This window comes from Sus scrofa, chromosome 9 (genome assembly GCF_000003025.6).
Source record: "Sus scrofa isolate TJ Tabasco breed Duroc chromosome 9, Sscrofa11.1, whole genome shotgun sequence".
Lineage (NCBI taxonomy): Eukaryota > Metazoa > Chordata > Mammalia > Artiodactyla > Suidae > Sus > Sus scrofa.
In genome coordinates this window covers 88,068,435-88,090,920 of record NC_010451.4, presented here as the reverse complement: position 1 = coordinate 88,090,920, position 22,486 = coordinate 88,068,435, and the positions used below count along the sequence as shown (strand labels likewise).

General features: G+C 36.8%; 1 protein-coding gene across 34 annotated transcripts in view; it reads right to left on the bottom strand.

Moving 5' to 3' along the window:
• Positions 1-22,486, bottom strand: part of HDAC9 (histone deacetylase 9) — a 1,028,404-nt gene that overhangs the window by 101,883 nt on the left and 904,035 nt on the right. The gene's annotated exons all lie outside the window — the stretch shown is intronic.

The window sequence follows — 22,486 nt, the reverse complement described above, 5'->3', positions numbered from 1 at the left end:
TAAATTTTCAGGGAGTCTAAAGAAAACGTCTACTTCATTTTTATGCTCTCATTACAAAAGATTGTTACCAAAGATTTCAAGGATTCTTAATAAAAACTACATTTTAAATTTGGTCTGGTAGAAGCTAGCCAAATTTAAAAACACACACACACACACACACACATACACAGGCACACACAAACTGGTTTAATTTTGTCATTCAGAGGTCATGTATCTTTATATGAACAAGACACACAGGAATTTTGTAATCCAACAGCCCCATTTTGAATCTATAAGCAAAAGGGCTTCCTGCTTTGGCCCAGTGGGTTAAGAATCCCACTGTAGCAGCTTGGCTTGTTGGGGAAGGTGCAGGTTTGATCCCCAGCCTGGCACAGTGGGTTAAAGGATCTGGTCTTGGAGATGCAAGTCAAAATTTAAAAAATGATGATTTCATATTCAAAATACACACTACACAAGGATCACTTTATGTTTTATCTTTTGTCAATTCAGTAAGAATTGAAAGCTAGAATTTATTTTTGTTCATCTTCCTTTTTGGGGAAGGATTAAAGGGCAGAATTAGACTATGTGGAATTATTTCTACTGTTTCTACTTGCCTACAGCCTGAAACTCCTCATACGTCCTTAAGAGCACTCTAGTCTTTAATCCCTTCCTTGCTATTCAATGTATTGATATTCTTTTTGCGTTCCCAGCTTCTATGGTTTTAACTTCTCTTCTGCATAGAATAAAATTGCATTTTCACATCTATGGAACCATCTCTTAGAGCTTTAATGAAAACTTACATACTCTGTGATGTCAATAGTAATTAGGAAGGTTGGTATAAGATTCCTCTTATTTTCTGGCACAGGATCAGGCACATGTGGTCCAAATGAAACAGAAAGAAAATTTTACATATATTTTTTTTTAAAAGAAGAGGGGAGTAAAGTGTCTATTGCTATGTCATTACCTTAGAATCTTGGACTGTAAGTGTCTGGAAGGGAGGTACCAAGTATGTCAAGTAGCCTAATCCCTTAAGTATTAAATAATCATCAGATGGGTTGCCAAGCTTCCTCCCATTCTACTTTGACAGCAGCCTCCATCTACAAATGAAAAACATTTCTATGTCAAGTAGTTTAAATTCTATTATTCTGATATGAATGACTGTCTTGAATACAAACAGATTTTGGACATAGAAAATTAAGATCTCTTTCGCCAGAAGGGATGTGGAAAAGATTTGGATAAGAACTGGAGAAAGTTTGACCATGGAAATTAGCCATGTGTTGAAAAGACTGCATTATTTATATACACTTGTATAGCCTTTGGTCTATTTCTCAAGATTGCTAGATTCCCCTCAATGCCCAAAAGAGAAACAGAAAATTTTCAAGCAGAGAAAATTTCATTTGTATGTGCTACAACTAAATAGAGCTTTTTCAGTGAAAAATATTCTTTAGGTATTTTCTAATATTTAAGATGAGTATTATATGCACAAGGATGAGAAGATCCATCTAGATATATTACTTCAGCTTTGGGGTAACGTCATTTTAGAGAGCTTGGGCACATCCTTGGTGAACCTGAAATACCTAAACCTCAGGTCTACCTAGGGTCAGCATAAATCTGTCTTACCTCAAATTCTAGCAAGCAGATAAATGTTTATTAGAATCATTACAATTAATGACACCTAAAGTTGTTTTTTTTTTTTTTTAATTTAAAATTAGAGCAGTATTTCTCAACCACCACACTATGGACATTTTAAATCAGATAATGCTTTGTTATGGGAACTGTCCTGTGTCTTATAGGATGTGTAGAAACATCCCTGGGCTCTACCCACTAGATGCTAGTAGCACCATCCAGTTGTGACAAGTGCAACGTCTCTAGACATCACCAAATATCCTTTGGGGTTCAAAATTACCTCCAGTTGAGAGTTATTGAATAGACTGATTTTCAGTGAAAATGTTAATTTGACAATATAACACATTTTTAGAGATTTCTTATCTACCGAAGGAAGGAAACTCCATAATAATAGTACTTCCTGCCACTTATCAGATTCTTTAATAGTTTAAAAAAATCTTTAAACCATTATCTCATTTAATTCTCAGAGCACCCTAATAATATAGCTTTTTCTGGCTATATTGGATAGATGAGAAAACTGAAGATAGAGAAATACCTTCCCAAAGCACTCAGCTATTATGCTAGATCTAAATTCTAAAGTTGACATCTACATAATCAATAAAAAATTGTCAAGCACTGACTATGTAAAAATAGTGTAATGGGTGTGGCTCTTAGCTTTTATATTATTCTTACCTCTAGAATAGTAATCTTTTTAAGAATATACCTGCATTTGTGCAGTACTAACAATTTCACACAACATTTAAAAATGGGCTCCATATATGGATTTTTTTCTTCTATATTTTGAGGCAATATAAGAAATTTCCGAGATACCACCTCACACCAGTCAGAATGGCCATCATTAATAAATTCACAAATAACAAGTGCTGGAGGGGCTGTGGAGAAAAGGGAACCCTCCTGCACTGTTGGTGGGAATGTAAACTGGTACAGCCACTATGGAGAACAGTTTGGAGATACCTTAGAAATCTATACATAGACCTTCCATATGACCCTGCAATCCCACTCTTGGGCATCTATCCGGACAAAGCTCTACTTAAAAGAGACACATGCACCCGCATGTTCATTGCAGCACTATTCACAATAGCCAGGACATGGAAACAATCCAAATGTCCATCGACAGAGGATTGGATTCGGAAGATGTGGTATATATACACAATGGAATACTACTCAGCCATAAAAAAGGATGACATCATGCCATTTGCAGCAACATGGATGGAACTAGAGAACCTCATACTGAGTGAAATGAGCCAGAAAGACAAAGACAAATACCATATGATATCACTTATAACTGGAATCTAATATCCAGCACAAATGAACATCTCCTCAGAAGAGAAAATCATGGACTTGGAGAAGAGACTTGTGGTTGCCTGATGGGAGGGGGAGGGAGTGGGAGGGATCGGGAGCTTGGGCTTATCAGATACAACTTAGAATAGATTTACAAGGAGATCCCGCTGAATAGCATTGAGAACTATGTCTAGATACTCATGTTGCAACAGAAGAAATGGTGGGGGAAAAACTGTAATTGTAATGTATACATGTAAGGATAACCTGACCCCCTTGCTGTACAGTGGGAAAATAAAATTTAAAAAAAAAAAAAAAAGAAATTTCCTTATCCTTTAGAATTAAAAAACTACCATAGAAAAAGTATTGTAAAAATATCTAAAATATATTAGGTGTACATACCATGTATACATAGTAAAATATACTACAATTATGTCATATAGGTAGAAACTTGATCAGAACCAGTTCTTTGGAGGTCACCTTTAATCTTCACTTCCAAGGTTCTTCTGCATCTGGATGATGCTGAAAATGGCCTTACATCCTTACACCTACTCTCAGAATAATACTACTCTACCAACAGTCACTACACTACCAAGAGTAAAGTAAACTGGAAGAACGTCTCATAACCATGCATGCTTCCCTTTGGTGCATTTTGTATTCTTTCCAGGATTATCTGATTTCACATCACTGTATTGCATGACAGAGGATCGCTGGTCTACTCTTTTCCCAAGGAATTATCAAGGTTTGGCTCCAAAAGTCTGTGGCCCTTCTCATAGGATGGGTCACAGTTACATCACTGTTGGATTCTACTTTGTGTTTCGAGGTTGTGATATACCCCACCTGTATATTTGACTGCCAAATAATGACATCAAAAAATCTGTAGGGAATCCTTACACTAGCTGCATGATTCAACCAGGAATAACAAGAGGAATGTAGTCTTTGTATGCATCATAACATCTTTAGACAATACTTCATCACTTAAGAATTAAAGTAATTTAACATTCCTATTTTGTCTCACCTAGTGACAAACATGTTTAATAGACAGTTAATCTGGGCATTGCATATTTTACCTAGGAAACATTTTACAAATCAGAGTATCCTGGTGACTTGTGTAAGAACCTCCTGCTTTGTTTTCCTTCCTTCTTGATTCGCTACCTTATCCATCTTCTGAAGGGTACTATATCCTTACCCTTGGAGCTTGTTCTCATAGCACCTGCTTATAGTTTCTAAGCCTTTGGATGCACATGGAGTTGCTTTCTTCTTTCATATGAGGATGCTCCTGATTCAAAGGAAAAAGAAAGATCTTCCCTCCATCTCACATTCTTTCTCCAGTTTACACCTAACCAGTCCCATTTCTAGGGCAAGAGTTATGGTATTTACTGATCCAAATTAGAGCTTTCTAGAGCTTAAAAACTTTAAGATATCCATAAAACTATAAATATCACACTATCCTCACCAGCTCAACTTTAGATACGTCATAATCTTGGGGAGAAAAATAAGCTTTCCAAATTCTATGGAAAGGAACTTTGAACACATCTTATCTACCTTATAAGGGCCAAGGTAGACTTAGCGTACAATAACCTACTTTAAAATGCTGTTCTAAACCCCCAAGTTCCTGCAGGACAGTAAGAGACATAAGGCAAAGTCATGGACTATGACAGCACAGAGATAAAAGGATAAGGAAGGGAAGGGAAGCAAGCAGTTAACAAGTGTGAGCTCTTCCAGGTGAGAAAGCAGCAGGCTCTTTGGAGAGAGGACATTTCTGCTGGAGCTCAAGGATCACACAATTTGGCCAAAGTGGGAGGGAGAGCAGAGAATACATTGAGCAAGTTACGGAAAAAGGAAAGGTGGGGGATTTAGGGTTTCTGCTAAACATAAAAGAGAGCTTTACACAGAATAAGGTAAAAATCACAGTAAGGGAAGTCTATGAACAGCATATGGAGTCTGTTGAATGTCATTTTTCCATAAAATCTGCCCTATCCCTGACCATCTAGATTTGCAATGATCTTCTGAAAGCCTAGAGTACTTACTTTTGTCACTAATCACCCAGTACCCATAAATTCATAGAATTTTAGCATTGAAATAAATCCAAATGTATATGATAAAATGATAGCAAATTTTAGTTATCCTATCCACTATTTAACTTTTCTTGAATATGAATATGGAAAGAAAATCTATTGAGATGTTAATTAATGCCTCTTCTTCCTTTTGGGAAAATGAAAAGATTTTCTTTCTGATACCTCCCCTCACAGCTCCTGCTGGATACATACACACATATAAGCCCTCTTCTATTCACAGAGAAATCCCAGGCCTTTGGATTCTGAGCACTAGGTTATTTGGTTTTCAGAGGCTACTAATGGCTTTTGTGGTTCAAAGGAAATAAGAAACTTCTAGTTACCAGAAGATAATCTCCACCAGACTTGTTTAGAAGTTCAGCCCTATTAAGATAATTTAATATAGAGCATCTCTAAGAGGGAAGGAAATGGGAGCAGAGCTTGGGTTAAAAGGAAAGAAACTGGCCCAATTCCAGGTATGGTTTCATAGATTAAAGGGAGAATCCTTAATCTAAAGTAGCCATCATGTCACTCATGTCATGTCACCTTATTTTAATTTTCCTTTAACACTTAATGCTACTGACACTATCTATGTCGGTTTAATTTTTTGTTGGCTAATTTCCCATACCCTCATCATTCCCAGAAATTAAGTTCCACGAGGACAATGAATTTATCTTTCTCATTCTCACCACTGCATCCTGAGCAACATTACTTGGGTTCTAGTGGGAAGGAGATGGCACCTAAAAGAGTGTGGGAAGAGTTTATTAAAAAAAACATTTTACTGAAGTGAGAGCAATACTTGTAAGAGTAGGAGCCATTGAAGCCTTTCGTCCTGGGGGGTAAGGAGAGGGATTAAGACAACCTGGAACAATGGGGAAAAGGCTGCCTAAGAGAAGCTGTGATCTCAGGTAGAAGAATGTTGCTCTTGCCCGTGGCCAGGTGGGAGTAGCAGAAGCCACTGGGGAATAAATACTCCATTCTCTCTCTCTGGACCTCTGAGCTCCTGCCAGGGTCCTCATTGGGTACACTCATCTAGAATCAAGGGAGCCTGGTGTTGCAGACTTGAAAAGTTGTTCTTCTTGGATACGGAGCAGGGTGGAGAATTAAAGTCAGGGGCAAACAGAGAATAAGGCACACATTTAAAATTCCTGAAATGAAAGACCAGGTTTTTTGAGAAGTGGTAGGAGTGCTGATGGGACAGCATTATCCATACTGACAGCAAGAGAACATCAAGAGCTTGTGAAATGAGGAGCCAAAGGAGAACAAAAAACATCCCTGTGCCCTTGATTGGCATGGAGTGAGTGAAAATATGCCTGCAAATGGATCACATGAGCTTGGACAGTGGACAATAGCAACCATGATGGACTGAAGGCTACAGCCCCCTCCAAAACTTTTTAGCAATGGAACCCTCCTTTACCTTCTCACTCAGGTCTCAGAACAACTTTAGGGGTGGTTAAAGGATCCCCACTGATTTATGATGAGGATCTAGCAAGCAGGAAAATCAAAGCCAAGTCAAATTTGATTTAGAACAATCAACCAGTGCAATATTTTATGAATCCAAGAGTATGGAGCAAATTCATTCCTGCTATACAGTTCTTATTTATCCAAATAGACATTATCTCCATGAGGACTATTAGGGGATGAACTGTGTCCCCCATCAAATTCCCATGTTGAAATCCCAACCTCAGTATCTCAAAATTTAACTATACTTGGCGATAATATCTTTAAAAGCCTGTATGTGGCAAGAATCTGAAAAAGAATGGATATATACCTATATGTATGGCTGACTCACTTTGCTATACATCGGAAACTAACAAAACATTGTAAGTCACTCATTCTCCAATAAAATTTATTTTTTAAGTATAAATAACCCCCCCAAAAGCTGTTAAGTTGCAATGATGCTATTAGATGGGGCCTTAACCTGATAGGACTAGTGTCATTGTAGAAGAGGGAGACATCTTCTCGCCAAGAGAGGGGCACCAAGAGAGATCAAACCTGCTGACATTTCAATCTTGGACTTCTAGCCTCCAGAACAAGGAAAAAATAAATTTCTGCTGTTTAAGGCTGAGGTATTTTTTCTTTTCTTTTTACTGCTGCACCTAAGGCATATGGAAGTTCCCAGGCTAGGGGTTGAACTGGAGCTGCAGCTGCCAGCCTACAACAGAGCCACAGCAATGCCACATTTGAGCCACATCCATGACATACACCACAGCTCATGGCAATGACAAATCCTTAACCCAATGAGGAAGGCCAGGGATCAAACCTGCATCCTCATGGATCCTAGTCAGGTTCTTAACTTACTACACCACAACAGGAACCCCTGTGGTATTTTGTTATGGCAGCTCTAGCATACTAATATGTGGGCTAGGACCACACCTTATGTTAGTGACGCTAACATCACAGGGGCAGCCCCGTGCTCTGACCACCACAGCAAAACCTGTGACTTTTTATATGTATTGACTCATTCTCCTTTTCTAATATATTGGGAGTGTGAAGAACAGTGTTTTTTATAATTATCTTCTACTTCCATTGTATATACACATATGACATAGAAAATAAACCTGACCATTTCAGTCAATTTCTACTTCTTACTAAAGTAGAAAATAACATTTACCTATTTTTAAAAAGGGGGAAAATCATATTTTTTTATTCGAGGTATTTTAGTTTTGTTTCAATTGGTAGGATTCTTTTTTTTTTTGTTATTACTTAAGTATAATCGACTTACAATTATTCAAGGTATTTTAAAGCTTGTACGTGTTCCAATTGCTGGGTGTTTTGGAAAGACAGGAATCCTGCCTATTGTAATTATGAATATTTCAGCCCCAGACACTCAGCAGAATTTCTGTTCCCAATCGTAGCCAGCATTATTCTGATTCTAGATCCTTTGCCAGTTGTGTAAAGGTCATGTGGAGGTGAGCAGAATATGAAGTATCTGGCTCCAATTCCACTTGAAACATTAAAGTGACTCCAGATTGATAAAATAGAAAGAGAGAACAGCATGCTGGATTACAAAGATCCCAAACCAGAGTGAGCCAACTAGCACATTCTCGACTAATGGTGACTGACAATGAAAAGAAGAGACCTTAGGAACAGAGTAAAAGCTCCATTTTGGTTTAAGATCTAAATTGGACACATGAGAGTATTTGGTAGAAATATGACTGAAGACATGAGAGAGTAAATAGCTGGCAAGAAGGACAAGAAAACTGTTAATGCTTTTGGCAAGGATATGAAAACTCACCCTTTTCATGGTCAAATATTGGCACTGGTGAGATAATGGCAAAAAAAATCAAGAATGTTAAAAACAGAAATTACGGATGTCTTCAGAAAGTAGAAGAAAGGTAATTCTACTGGAGGTCATTTGGCAAGAGGAAGATTATGTAATTAAGTTAAGAAAGATGAAAATGGATTAAAGCTTGAGAGGATTATTACCGATTAAGCAATTTTGGCTTAATTTACCATTGCTTAGACCCCATGCAAGTATTTTACATGAACAATGAGTACTATGTTAATGTCTCTTTAATAAATGAGGAAACTGAAGTTTAGAGAGGTTATATCTAGCCTGAAGTTGTGTAGCTTTTACAAGACTAAGTCAGGACCTGAATCCAAGTTCGTCTAGCTCCACCAGCTTTACTGTATTTAAACACTAGGCTGTAATTCTCTCAATTCTCAAAGTGTTCCTTTTTTTCGTCTGTGATCGATAAACGTATTTTCTGACTTGAACATGTTAATTGTTGCAAATAGCTCATGCAAGCAAATTGCTGAATATATTTGTTCATTTCCCCGTGAATAACTTTGTATCATGCTTTACTATGTCAGACTGAACTTTTCTATAAGCAGGGATATCTCTGCACAACTTGTTTTATTCACCCCTTAGCACAATATGCTACAGAAATAAATGATCTTACTGTAGACGATTATCCTCGTTAGAAAACACGCCAAGGAACGAGATCAGTGACACTCCTGGATTGAGAAAGCTTACACACTTAAAATTTGAGAAATGTTTCACTTATAAATAGTATGAAATTTCTTTCTCCCCAAATTTCCTGTTCCTTGAGTACTAAAAGCAAAAGTGTTCCTCTTTTGTTATGTGCTAATTTGATTACTCAGCACAATTATTATATTTTAGGAACTCCAACTGAGTCTGAGATGAGTACATTTTTATTTATTTTAGTGATGCAATTTATTCAACCAATATTTTCTCCTGCCCTTGTCAATTGTTTCAATTGTTCTCAGGCAATTCTATTAGGAATGAAATATTATTAGAGGGGGTTCTCAAAATGTGCTTTATCTTCATTATATTGAAAATTCTATTCCAAATGAACCTTTGGGGAAATCTTTTTTACTGACATACTTTTCTTTCATAACTTTGCTTCAAACATGAGGAGTTTTTTTCCTGCCAAAGCCTCATTTTTCTCCTCCTTTTTGGCTAGGAGCTGTTTTTTGGAGACTGTTCCTCTCCCCTGACCCCTTGGTGGCTCTCACCATGATGGCTCTCCTAAGAACACATTAGAGGGCTTTGCCTTAATCCATATTTTACTAAATAGCCCCAGGACTGAGAAGAACCTTCGCTAGGATTTGATTAAACAAATTCTTAAAGCTAATAAAATGTTTTCAAGTTGCAAGAGAAAGCAGCAGAGTGCACGCAGCCAAGGAGATCAGATCCTTCACTTTTCAGTCATCCCTAAGAGATATGGTTTGAGATGGAGTGTATTCTCTTGGCGATCAGTTCCAGGGGCTTGAGTTCCCTAGCCTCCAGCCTCTAGTCAGTTGCCCAGGAGGGTAGATTTAATGAAGAGCACAACACAGTTGTGACTTAGCTACTATTTCTACACATTTCAGAGCAATTTTATGTTTTTGCTGAAAAGGCAGAAGAAAATAAATTCGGTAAGACAGGCAAAGCCTGTGATTAAGTTGAACCTGAGGTAAAATGGTATGACTTACCCCTGGGAGAAATGAAAAAGAAAGCTACTTGTTAAATACAGTAGATTTGAAATACATATATACAGTTCTGAGGATAAAAAAGATTAAGTATATTAGACAGATACATGGAATGCATTTTTATAATTAAACAGGCTTGACTATGAAAAAAAAATCCAGTTCAATGTTCAGGAAATCGTTAAAATGAAACTAAGCTGGTTGAAATATACTTTGGCAATGATCGTATTTATGTATGTTAAAATACCTATAATATCCAGTGAAGAGAAGTCTAGCCACTAAATGGTTAATTTGGTCACTATCCATAAACATAGAGATTCATTTATTTGAGGGGAAAAGAAAATCCTGTACAGGCACAGGATTCTCCCAGTTGACTGATAATAACAAACAGGCTCACTGGAAACAAATGGTTATAAAATCTCCACTATATTATATGTTTAATACACATAGTTTAAATATCAAGTCTAGCTTTTCTCTTTCCTAATGTCAGCAATGTAGTTAAATAACAGGCCTTTTGAGAAGAATTTTTAAACTTTGAGATATTTTAATTCTTCCCCAGCAGAGAATCAAAAGATCACAAGAGAAAACATATTACTCACACACACGCATGCACGCACACACACACGTGCACACACACACATATATAATAATGAGCGTCTCATCTGTTGCAGTATGGGAGCCCTGGGAATAAAGCATCTTGTTGGGAATCCCTGTAGTATTTATTAGACAATCATGATTAATGTCGCAGAATTTAAGCAATCTTTGAAAAGAAGTCAAAATGTGCCACAAAAATTCACTTGATTGTGCCAGAGGGAATATTTCTTAACATAGTCCCAAACTTCAAAAATAGTACAAAGCATGCAAATGGAGTAAGGGGCAGGGTCCATCCATTTCTTCCCAAGTACATTAAATTTATTTCACAGAAAAATGTTGGGAAAATTGTTACTCTCATTAGCATGAGAAAGGAACGTCCAGTGGTATCTATACACTGGGTTGTGTGCATTCTGTTTTTCCCAGGGCAAGGGAGGTATTTGATTTTCTTATTGCTTTATGTCACTGGTCTGTAACCCAGATTGTAACTTTAAGATGTTATCTTTTGGCTTCTCAGATAAACAGCCCATTATGTTTTTATGGTGGGCAGTTCTGAATCCTCAGGGGATTAGAAGATACTGGCTTGAGTTTGTGGTTCCCTGCTAGACTACCAAGGGGTCCATGGGATCTTGTTCAGACTCTATCTTTAAGCAAACACCTCTCTCATAATGGTGTCTCACACCGCCTTCTTGGCCATGGACTTCAAAAGCTGATTGCAGGGAGGGTCAAGAAGGCAATAACCCCTAATATAACAGAACTAGTCTAGAAGGACAGACGGGGCAAAGGTAAGGCGTCTCTGAGGTTGGCGTTTGTGTGTTTAGACACATGGGGTGAATATGGGCCATCTGTTCTTGAATTTGCTAGCTCATCGTTTTCACACCATCCCAGGATCAAGTACATTTTATGCTTACTGGTGACAGCACTGAAGAGCTTTCCCAATTCTAATGACACACAGTTTATGTTATCTACCTCAATCCTCTAAATAACGATAGTATGTATAGATGTGTGTGTTTGCATGTTTCTGTGTGTGTGCATGCACAAGCACATGTGTGTGTTGCTGCATGTGTGTTTGGGGGATTTGAGTTGTTCTTTGTAGACTTAAAAGTAAGACTATCACAATTAAAACAAAACTCAAGAATGTATTTATAAAACTCGTACATCCTTTGGGCAGGGAAAACACCCTGGACTGCTGTGCTGCTGGAATTCTTTGCTTTCTTTTGAGTGTATTGTGTGATCATTCTTTTTTTTCTTTTAAATTAGAGAAACTCCCTATTTGAGACCTATATACAGAGAAATCCCTCTTCTGCCACCTTTCAAATAGTCATGTGTGCTGTAAACATTTCAAAGAATACTTCATTTCAGAAAACACCAAAATAGTCTCTATTTTAGGGATCTGAAAATAATAGAAACTTGAATCTTTTCTTAGTATTTCACACTCAATACAAAATTGGTTTTTATGTGTCAGGTCATAGAGAGTATGTAGCTTATTAAATATTAAATGTGATTAATGTGGCTACCCATTTTTATCCACATGACTTCATAGATGACAAATTATATTGAATAATTCAAGGTTTATACATTTATTTTATATATATATTTTTTGTGTGTAATGATATTTATTTTTTTCCATTATAGCTGGTTTATAGTGTTCTGTCAATTTTCTACTATACAGCATGGTGACCCAGTCACACACACAGGTATACATTCTTTCTTCTCACTTTATCATGCTCCATTGTAAGTAACTAGACATAGTTCCCAGTGCTACACAGCAGGATCTCATTGCTAATCCATTCCATAGGCAAGAGTCTGCATCTATTAACCCCAAGCTCCCAATCCATCCCACTCCCTCCCCCTTCCCCTTGGCAACCACAAGTCTGTTCTCCAAGTCCATAATTTTCTTTTCTGTGGAAAGGTTCATTTGTGCCATATATTAGATTCCAGATAGAAGTGCTATCATATGGTATTTGGCTTTCTCTTTCTGACTTACTTTACTCAGTATGAGAGTCTAGTTTCATCCATGTTGCTGCAAATGGCATTATTTTGTTCTTTTTTATGGCTGAGTAGTATTCCATTGTGTATATATACCACATCTTCCTAATCTAATCATCTATCAATGAACATTTAAAAATGTTTTTAGCCCATTATATTCATATTAATTATTTTGTAAGTTAAATTTGCCACTAAATCTTCTAAAGGAACCATCAAAATACTATTAATTTAAACTTTGGACCAAAACAAATAATTGAAATTTGCATCTCTGGAGCCTATAAAATCTTAAAAGTATGATTTATTTTATCTATACAAAGTTAGATAAATTGGTTACAAGCGAACAGTCTCCCCTTGTTAATATCTTTAACATAACTATCCTAGGCTTTCAGATTCTTCATGAATCTCAGTAAAAATAATGAAAAAGGAGAAATCAAGTTCATGTTGAGGTTCAAGAAGAATGAGTTGCTTTCAGAATAAGTGATGCCAGTGCTAATACCAGGGCACTGAGTTAACCATACTGGTTGATGTTTACCACATAAGAGCTCAGTTTAAATCTAAACACAAAAAAAGTGCCCTCTATTGATAGAACACTGAATTTAGCATTTCGATTCTGAGAGAGAACAGTCTACACAGCTCATCCAAAGTTATGTTTTCAATCAGCAAAACCACAGCAAATACATCCTAGGATTAAAACATGATTTCCCATTAATAACAGTTTGCTTGGTGAAGATTTGAAAACCCAAGCCCATACTTTGGAAACTTTCCCTCTGCCATAGCTTTCTAACTCAGGGATCATACTTTTTTGGTAGCATAGTAAAAGAATTTGAAAAACTATACACTCTGTTTCATATTAACAGGATGTCTTTTATGAGCTAGTATTTTTTAAAGGATGTATTTTAAGTATACTGTAGAAGCACTTTAAAAACGTTCCTTCAGTATATTAGACCTCTTGATCCAGATTATTCAATTTATGGAAAATGTCCATCAAACAATGGAATTGGTAATACTACACCTTTTTGTCACACCAATCAACTAAATTAGAGTTACTTATTTTCCCCAGGAAAAAGCATTATCCCCCTTTTCAATTCAAATATTGTAGAAGTAAATTCTAACATAGGTAGAATGATGACAGATGTATTGATGAATGGATGGACCAATAGGTAGGTGTACACACGTATACACACATGCATACATATGTATACACAAACATATATGTACACATATATACATATACACATACGCAGAAGCACAGAGTCTTTTTGTGAGTTTGTAACCTAAACAAAATGAGGTGCTGCTTCCCTCAATATTGCTTACCAACACACTCTTTGTTTTGTGATCATAAAAAAACTCCCTTAGAGCCAATGCATTTTCTTTATCACTTTGGTTGACAACTCCAAATATTATCTACAGGAGGCCACTCATTATTTTCATAAACATACAATGTACTATTAGAATTTTTGCTTTTACTTATGTGAAATTTCCTTAGCTGTCTATTCCATTTGGCTAAGTACTACTCAACATTTCATGCCATACTTGAGTTACCTTGTCAGCAAGGTCTTTCCTCAAACGGGTAAACTGATCTACTACCTCATCTGTTTTCCCACAGGTTACTGTAAGTATTTTATAGCTGCATTGCCATAATTGTATATACAATCTCTTAATAGACCATGGGTACTTATTGCTTTTTTTAATACTCAATGTTTTTAAATAAAACAAAAATCAACAAATGATTCAATAATTAAGAATTAGTTCCACCAAGAAGTATCTAAAATAGTGCCTTATAAGGACAGTAGCCATGTATAAGCTCACACTTCAGAAGAGATGATTTCTTTAAATGTATAAAATCTGTTTTGTTACTTTCTACACATAACAAAAACTTACATGCTATTATCAACTTTCTTTACTCCTGCAGAGATTAATTCATAGGAGACATTTAAAAACAACAGTAACAAGCAGCAATCTAGAAGGACCACACATGGACAAGGTCTTTTAATAGCTTTAGATACATGACATTGTACCCTGGTTGCAAAGACTCTTAGCTGGAATGAAGGGACAACATTTAAGTAAAACAAACAATAAGAACAATAACAAAAACAAAAAGAAAATTTTAAATGATATTTGAGTGGGGAAAAAATGGAAAAAAATGTTTGTCTTCTAAAATTTAATTATATCCCCTTTAACTTAAATGTGTAACTAATAGCAAATAAAGTTTTCAAATGGAAAATAACTTTAAAAATATTATATTGGGGAGTTCCTGTTGTGGCTGAGTGGGTTAAGAACCTGACTAGTATCCATGAGGATGTGGGTTCAATCCCTGGCCTCGCTAGGTGGGATAAAGGATCTGGCACTGCAGTGAGCTGTGGCTCAGACTCAACCCCTAGCCTGGGAAGCGCCATGCGCTGCCAGTGTGGCCCTAAAAAAAAAAAAAAAAAAAAAAAAATCTCCATATATATATAATGGGGATTTTATAATAGGCAAATATACTATGGAGATATATATATGGAAATTTTTTTGGTCCATCTTCATTCTTTTTGCTTACCAAATCAATGCGCCTAACCAGACCTTCTCCAATAGAACAAGGTAAAAATGAATATGACCTACAACTTCGATCATTTGATACTCTATGGATGAAGGCAGCAGAAGATAGCAGAATCCCTCACACAGCATCCTTTAAACAATTTGTGATAAACCATAACACTGGATTTTAAGAGTCATATGATATCTATTCTCTTAAAGATATATCCTGAGAAAACAAAGAGAAAATGTATAACGTCTTTGAACACTGTTTAGGTTTCAGAAATTACTCAGTAAGTGATCTTTAAAGAGACATTATTAATTTCTCCTCAGCTGGCAACCAAGTTTCAATATATATCTAATATATGACATATATTTTCATATTTATCACCCTGTTATAAATAAGCATGTAGAAAAATATCACTCAAGCCATTTCTGATTGAAAAATTTAAATCAGACTAGATTTTGTTCAGCCAGCACTTTTGCCATGATTTAAATTTTAAAAATAGGAAATGTTAATGAAAACAAGCTTTGAGACATTCAAAGAAGTTACAGGTCATGATTTTATACTAGAAAAAATTAGCATCAGCATTTTGGGGATTGAATGAACACATGTTGCTAAATCTTTTAGAATGTCACTGAATGCAGAGATAGTTTAAATCACTTTTTTCTTTGTTCATATTTATGGTCTCAGGAATTAAGAATGCATTTTCTTTATCAGACAAGTTAGGTCTTAATTTATCCATCTTCATTGTTTCTTACAGACTTCCTATGCACTAAGAGGTTCAATACTAGAATTTGTGCTTTGAAGATAGGGTCAGAACTGTAACTGAAGCACTGTTCCTTCTTCTCTAACGAGCCACAGGCCCTCAGGAGTGGTACGTGACCTGTTTTTACCATCATTAACAAAATGACTTTTTGTACAAAAGGAAAAACCTTAATAACTAAGAATAAAATCCTGTGACACATTGTGAAAATTATTTGGTCTGACATTGGGTTTTATTATGTTTTGTGTTATTCGTGAGGAACAAAGAAGATCATGCTCAAGATTGAAAAAGAAAACACTTAAGGAGGTCTGGGCAGTTTTAACAGCATGAGTGAAATACAACACCGAACAGGATGTCTCTATTCCCTTTGAACTTGAGGCATCCCATGGACCCTAAGCTACTGAATTCTCTGGTTAGTTATGTGGTGCCAGACATTCAGTGGCACTTAATGAAGATAAGTTTCTACCTTGCACTTTTAAAGGTAATGGTGGATGAATCCTGCCTGACCAAATTGAGTGTTTTATCAAAGTCTTTGTAAAGTTGGAGAAAATGTACGCATTTTTTTTTCCTAGATCTTAAAGCAGTTGTCCACTTGCTATTTTCTTTATTAATTGTCAACAAATCTTCAAATCAGGAGGCAGAAATATATCCACATTTATGTCTCAAGAATAAATGTAAGTATTTGATCATTTATTTTAGAAATCACATAAGAGTATAATGGAAAATAAAATCTAAAATCAGCATTAACTGATCATATTATATTTTCTTCTTTTATAAATAATATTTAGAACTTTCTGTGTATTAAGAAAAATGTCTTCTTGATTTTTCCCGTTTGCATTTTTTTTTTTTTTGAGGTTTCCCTGATTATACAAGTAGATCCATAGTTTCTTTAGGGTTATATAGTCAAGTAGCACAAAATCCACACCTAGGACACTGCCATTCTTCTCTTTCAGAAATTTATTCATAAAGGAAGTGGCTAGAAATAATTAATAATGCTTATTGTTACCAGGCTTGTATTTGAAGTCCCTAATCAGAAAACTCTTGGAAATTGAGTGGAACAAGAAGTTTATTCTGATCAAATGCAGATCCCAACATGGCACTGTTTGCTTCACAAAAGCACAGGCCAGAGATCCATCTGATGCTCTCTGAGGGGAACATGCTTCCCTATATTTTTTTTGGCTGCCCCTGCAGCACGTGGATGTTCCTAGGCCAGGGATCAAACCAGTGCCACAGCAGTAACAATGCCAGATCCTTAACCCACGTAGGCCACCAAGGAATTCCAACCACCCTATTACTTTTTATTTTTAATTTTCCCCTCGTTTTTTAAAGTTTTATTGAAGCACAGTTGATTTACAATATTCTGTTAATTTCTGCTGTTAAAGTAATTCAGATAAACATACACACATACTCGTTTTTTCAGATTCTTCTAATTTAAGCATCAATTGATTGTATTTTATCAAAAATTTTCTTCTTTTATAAAGAGATAATGTTCTAATTTAAACAAAAGGAACACTGGTCTAATAAAAATTTAAAGAAACTCCCATGATAGTTTGGGGTTAGTAGATGCAAACTATTACATTTAAAATGGATAAGCAATAAAGTCCTGCTGTATAGCACAGGGAACTATATCCAGTCTCTTGGGATAGACCATAATGGAAGATAAGAAAAGGAATGTGTGCATGTATGTATATATATGACTGGGACACTTTGCTGTACAGCAGAAATTGGCACACCACTGTAAATCAGCTATAATTTTTTAAATGTAATTTTAAAAAATCTTCCATTGTGAATTGATCTTCAGAACAGAATTTAGTGGCTCACTCATGATCATGCCAGGGTCCCTTATTCATCAAAATAAGAACTCTTCCATATATCAATTCTAAGCATTCTCCTCTCTTATCATCATCTCTTATCTTTTCAGTTTACTCCTACTACTACAGCAACTGCAGTAATTTTGAGATATGCAATTCAGCAATCTATCAATTTTTCATTTCTCTTATACTCATTTCCCTCCTCTAACTGGTTTAAAATTCATGGTACATCAGACAATCATTTCCTTGCCTCTTTCATGCTAACTCAGCCTGGGTTAAACTCTATTGCTCAACATGGCTGGTGAAAATGACAAAGCTATGCTGACTTGTCTCACTTTGAGGTAATGTCCTTGAAAATTATGTGGGCCCTTACTTATAGTTGCTCTATGCTGCCTTCTCCTAGTAGATGCCCCTTTTACTCTCCTAGCTACTTATATCATAGCTTCTCTTCCAAGATTTCCTCCCTGCTCTCATTCTCAGTGATGAACTTGGTTCTTATTTCACTGAGGAAGAAGTCAATCAGAAGCACACTTCATAAATCTCCTACCACTACATTCAAGCACCGGCCAACATCTGGACTTGTGCGCTCTGCTTTTCCTACTGTTACTATGGATAAGCTGTCCATGTACCTAAGATCTCATTCCCTTCAAAAATGTAAGGACATACCCTAGAAATTAATTCTCTTCTCTCTCTATAAGAGTATCAATTTTTCACCTTCTATTAGATCATTCCTAGCATCACATAAACATGCTCTTGTTTCACTGATGTTATGTTTTTAAATACCCATTTATCTCCTCTTTCCACTTAATGCTCCATTATACTGATCCCCTTTAGAGCAAAACTCCTCAAAAGTTAGAGTCTGTACATGTATTCTTCAATTCCTGTCCTCCACTTATCTTCTCTAACTAGGCTTTTAGCTCATCAAACTTCTTATTGATAAGGTCAGTTGTCAGCCCTGTTACTGGTTTGTGACCAGTTCTTATCTTACTAGTCCCATCAACATTTGATAGAGCTAAGTATGCTTTCCTCTTCGAACCTCTTGCTTCAGTTGGGTTCCAGGACACCATGCTCTGCTAGTGAAAATCGACACAGATCCCTGTCTGGCTCCTCCATATGACTCACGTCACAATGTTGGAGAGTCTAGAGTCTCGGTCATTAGATCTCTTCTCTCCCTACATCTGTCCCCTAGGTGATCTCATCTGGTCTCCTGGTTTTAAATACCATCTACATGCTGATATCAACTCTATTTACATCTTTAGCTCTGACTTCTACCCTGAGCTCAAAGCACACATATCCAACTGCCTTCTAGATAGCTCCACTCAGATGTCTAAGAAACATTTTAAATCTCATGTGTACAGAGCCAAACAATTGGTCATCAGCTCACATGTGCTTCCATAACCTTTCCCATTTCAGTGAAAATCAATTCCTTTCTATCTGGTGTCCACGCCCTAGACCTTACAGCTGTGCTTTACTCTCCCATGCTCTCTCCTCTCTTACTCCAGACCAGTCTGACAGCAAATCTAGTTCACTCACCTTTAAAAGAAATCAAAACATAACCACTCCTCACCAACTCCACTTTCCCTCTCCCTTGGTGGCTCTTCTTCGGCACACTTGCTTCCTTGCTCTTTGAGCACTCCAGTGAATCTATACTTCAGGGCCTTTGCCCTATCTGTTCTCAGGTCTAGAATGCTCTCACAGCTCACTCCCTCACGACCTTTGGGTTTTCATGCAAATGCCATGGGTGAGGCCATCTCTGATCACCATTTCTACAATTACAAATCTCACTTCTCCAAGCACAACCTCATCCTTTCCCTGCTTTAATTTTACTCATAGCATATCAACTCCTAATTTACTATATGTTTACTTATTTTGTTTAATCTTTAGTAAATGCTCTCCTTTGTGTGATCATGCAAATATTTTATTATCAGTGATACCCAATGTGGCTACTGCCAGCTATGTGTGGCTATAGAGCAGTTAAAATACATAGTTTAATTAATTAATTTTTTAGGGCTGCACCCCAGGCATATGGAAGTTCCCAGGCGAGGGGGTCAAATCAGAGCTGTAGCTGCTGGCCTGCACCAGAGACACAGCAACACTGGATCTGAGCTGTATCTGTGACCTGTGCTGCAGCTTGTGGTAATGATGGATCCTTAACCCACTGAACAAGGCCAGGGATTGAACTCACATCCTCACAGACACTATGTCAGGTTCCTAACCCACTGAGCTACAACAGGAACTCCTAGGTTAATTAATTTAAATTTAAATTATCATATATGGCCAGTGGGTATCCTTTTAGACAGCACAGCTTGGATATATAAGCTACCTGAGAAAAGGGGACTTCTGATTTTTTCAGACTGATATAACCCCAGGACTGAAATATCATCGGACACATGGTTGGTGCCCAATATGTATTTGGTGAATGGATTACGTAATTTCTTTTCACCCCAGTTTCATTTCCCTGATTCAGCAATGACAGAGGCCATGGTATTTGGTTGAGGAAGGGAGCACAGGTTACATGGTTTAGCTCCCATTCACCCTGCAGCCCTCTGTGCAAAGCATGAACTTTTCAGTGACGGGTGGGCTTCCTGAGCGGGTGACTTCCTTGTAAAGATGGACACCAAGTTTTTTGGGCCTGTAGCTTTCTCTCTCCTTTCTGACACCACTGTCATGACCAATATGAAAAGAACGGCAAGGACACAGTGAGAGAGCCGTACAAACGCCTATCTCTGTCTACTGTCACTGCTTTGATGACAGAGGTACTTAGGGCTCCTTTTTTTTCCCTTCAATCTTTTCGTCTACTTGAAACCCTGTGTAGGTACTCAACATTCAGCTGAGAGACAGTCCCAACTCTCACTGAGTTGAGAGAGGCCAAATCTGAGAAAGGCCAAGTAAGAGCCTGAGAGAAAGAAAAAGATCACACATAAATGTAAGCTCCTTAAACTCAATAGTGATTATCCTTAGAATGTAAATTTCATCTCTCTATCAAGGAAGAAGTTTCATCAGTTTTACATGGAGAAAATTTGACATCATCATATGTCTGGGACAAAAATCAAATATACATTCCTTAGTCCTTGGAATTTGTTTCTGTGCAAAAACATCTCCTTCTCCCACTTTGTATTACTCCTTTATTTATCTTTTAATAAAGCATCAAGAGAGAAGAGGTACACAGGAAGCTAGATTTACCTCTTTCTGTCGTTACAGGGAAGGACTCAAGTCCTTCATGTTGGGAAGTTTTAAGCTTCCCACAGCCAACATGACCTTTGAGGAGAGAAGGAAAGAGGGACGAAAAAGAGAGAGAGGGAGAAAGAGATGAAGCTATTAAGCCAAAGGGATGAACTTAATAAATCTGCATCCCTATGGTGACGCAATTGCTCTACACATCCTGGCCCTGCCACTCCTTGTTTTCAAAGTTAATTTCTGATATAATCAAACATAGACAGAAAAATATATTTGACCAGCTCTGAAGCCAGACCAGCTGGGAATCCTGGCTACAGCTCTTTTATAAATCTGGCATTTCCTATCTTTTTTCAAGCTATAGTTCCCTCATCTGTAAAATGGAGATCACAGCAATACTGCTTATCTTACAGTATTGTTAAAAGATTATAAAAGGACCATGCTACTATAGATTATAAGTGCTTTTTAATGTTTTTAGCTCTTGCTATTCTAGCTAGATAATTTTTTAAAATTTTTTATTGTTATTTTCCCAATATGATTTTTTTCTACTGTACAGCATGGTGACTCAGTTATACATACATGTATACATTTTTTTCTCATATTATCATCCTCCATCGTAAGTGACTAGACATAGCTCCCAGTGCTACACAGCAAGATCTCATTGCTAATCCATTCCAAAAGCAATGTTTGCATCTTTTAACCCCAAGCTCCCAATCCATACCACTCCCTCCCTCTCCCCCTTGGTAACCACGAGTCTATTCTCCAAGTCCATGATTTTCTTTTCTGTGGAAAGGTTCATTTGTGCCATATATTAGATTTCAGATATAAGTGATATCATACGGTATTTGTCTCTCTTTCTGACTTAGTTCACTCAGTATGAGTCTCTAGTTCCATTCATGTTGCTGCAAATGGCATTTTTCTTTTTTATGGCTGAGTAGTATTCCATTGTGTATATACACCACATCTTCCTGATCCAATCATCTGTCGATGGACATTTGGGTTGTTTCAATTTTTAAACCATTATATTAGTTGGTCCTAATACTCATTTTATAGGTGAGGACTAGAGATATCAGTTCTTTAAACAGAGATTTAGTGTCTGAATAAGGACTAGTACGCACGTCTCCTAACTACTTAGTGTACTTCTCAATATCCCACTCTGACACTCACTATGTCCCCTGACTCCTCTCCCTCTTTTTCTTGATTGTTACATAAAAGTAAAAGAAGTAATTAGGCCTAGGAAAACTAGAGGTAGAAACTGCAGTTTTGGTTACAAGTAAAAAGTCACTCAACATTCTGCTCTTCAAGTCTTTTTCTTTTCTCATGTGGGAGTCATCAAAATCAGAACAGATCAGGCGGAAGTTCTCTGCCCCCAACCCCAGAAGGAACAGATCCATTCACATAGAGACCTGCCAGGCTATTATAACACCAAACCTCTATCCTATGTGGAAGGTGGCTCTAGGGCTACCTGTAGATAGACAGATGAGGCAAAGTGTAGGGGAGTTTAGCTTATAGATGATAAAACTTCTAAGCCTTTGGGAGATTTATTCTAGAGTGATCAAGAGTCAATTGCAGCTATTTACAACAGCCAAGCCATGGAAGTAACCTAAATGTTCATTAACAGATAATTGGATAAAGAAGATGTGGTACATACATATATACAATGGACTATTACTAAGCAATAAAAAAATAATGACGTTTGCATCAACATGGATGGATCTAGAAATTACCTTACAAAGACAAATATCATATGAGATCACTAATATGTGGA